The sequence below is a fragment of the Gekko japonicus genome, unplaced genomic scaffold (assembly GCF_001447785.1).
Source record: "Gekko japonicus isolate JY-2015 unplaced genomic scaffold, Gekko_japonicus_V1.1 scaffold5115, whole genome shotgun sequence".
NCBI lineage: Eukaryota > Metazoa > Chordata > Lepidosauria > Squamata > Gekkonidae > Gekko > Gekko japonicus.
This window is the reverse complement of record NW_015173843.1, coordinates 25,271-26,909: the sequence shown is the minus strand read 5'-3', so window position 1 is coordinate 26,909 and position 1,639 is coordinate 25,271. Positions and strand designations below refer to the sequence as shown.

The following is a 1,639-nucleotide window of genomic DNA, read 5'->3' as shown; positions in this document are numbered from 1 at the left end:
TCTGAGACTTAAGGTGGATTACAACTTAAAAATAATGCGCTAAGAACAGGATAATTCATAGAACCAACAATGCAACAGAGCTTGGAGACCAATGCGCTAAAATGCCGTAGGTGCAGACAATAAAACAGGATTACGAGATCTGAAAATAATACAACGGGACAGCATATTACATACAATAATCAATTCCATACAGCCGGACGACAGAAAACAATGCAATAATGTAGTATGAGGCATACAGTGAACTGCCTTAAATGATACTTACAGTGAGCTGCCTTAAATTTCGGGCATGAACCTCATTCCCTTTATGAAAAAAAGGTCCTCCTGAACAGTTTCATTTTAAACGTTTTTTTAAGTGATAGGAAAGAGAGAGTGTTCCTGACCACATCAGGCAGGGCGTTCCAAAAAGCAGGGGCTACAACAGAGAATGATAGAGTGCAGGCTGCTGTCTGTCGTGGGGTGAGGGGCTGCGGCATCTCCAGTGAAAAGGACCAGGCAGCAGGTGATGTGAAAGTCCTCCGCCTGAGACCCTGGAGAGACATAGACAGGGGCTGTGGTTCAGTGGTTCAATGGTAGATCATCAGCTTGGCATGCAGAAGGTGTCGGGTTCAATCCCTGGCATCCCCAGTTAAGACAGACCAGGCAGTAAGTAATTGGAAAGATCTCAGCGGCAGAGCCTCTGCTTGGCATGCAGAAGGTGTCGGGTTCAATCCCTGGCATCCCCAGTTAAGACAGACCAGGCAGTAAGTAATTGGAAAGATCTCAGCGGCAGAGCCTCTGCTTGGCACGCAGAAGGTTCTTGGTTCGGACCCCGGCATCTTCAGTTAAAACAGACCAGGCAGTAAGTAATCGGAAAGACCTCAGTGGCAGAGCCTCTGCTTGGTATGCGGAAGGTCCCCAGCATCTCCAGTTAAAAGAACCAAGCAGTAGGTGATGGGAAAGACCTCAGTGGTAGAGCCTCTGCTTGGCACGCAGAAGGTCCCAGGTTCAATCCCTGGCATCTCTGGTAAAAAGGACCAGGCAGGAGGTGATGGGAAAGGCCTCTCAGCCTGAGACCCTGGAGAGCTGTAAAGAGGGGCCGTGGCTCAGCGGTAGAGCCTCTGCTTCGTATGCAGAAGGTCCCTGGTTCAATCCCTGGCATCTCCAGTTAAAAAGGACCAGGCAGGAGGTAATGTGAAAGATCTCTGCCTAAATCCCTAGAGAGAGCTGTAAAGAGGGGCTGTGGCTCAGTGGAAGAGCCTCTGCTTGGCATGCAGAAGGTCCCAGGTTCAGACCCTGGCATCTCCAATTGAAAGGGACCAGGCAGGAGGTGATGGGAAAGAGGTGAAAGACCTAGCCCTCTGGATTAAATAAAGACACAAGGAAGCATTTTCTGCCGTTGAATTAACTTGTTTTTCCAACAGTAATGCTGAATCCAGTATAACTGAGTCAGAGAGAGAGAGTCAGCTGAAAGCCATTAAATATGTGATGCGCTGTGCCCTCCCAAGACCTCAGCCTTCCCAACCAGTATAACTTCTGTCTGGTCAAGATTCCCTTCAGAGATGGCCAGCCTGTTAATTAGGTGTGCCTGGGCAGTTGCCTAGGGTGCCAGAGGTGGAGGGGGCACCAGAGCACGGGCTGGCTGTGTATGGTAGCCCCGGTT

The 1,639-nt window shown here is 49.5% G+C and overlaps 1 non-coding gene across 1 annotated transcript; it reads left to right on the top strand.

Annotated features, from left to right (window-relative positions):
• Positions 1–1,071: 1,071 nt before the first annotated feature.
• Positions 1,072–1,143, top strand: TRNAT-CGU. Its single transcript has one exon. It is a non-coding gene; the product is annotated as a tRNA-Thr (tRNA).
• Positions 1,144–1,639: the final 496 nt, after the last annotated feature.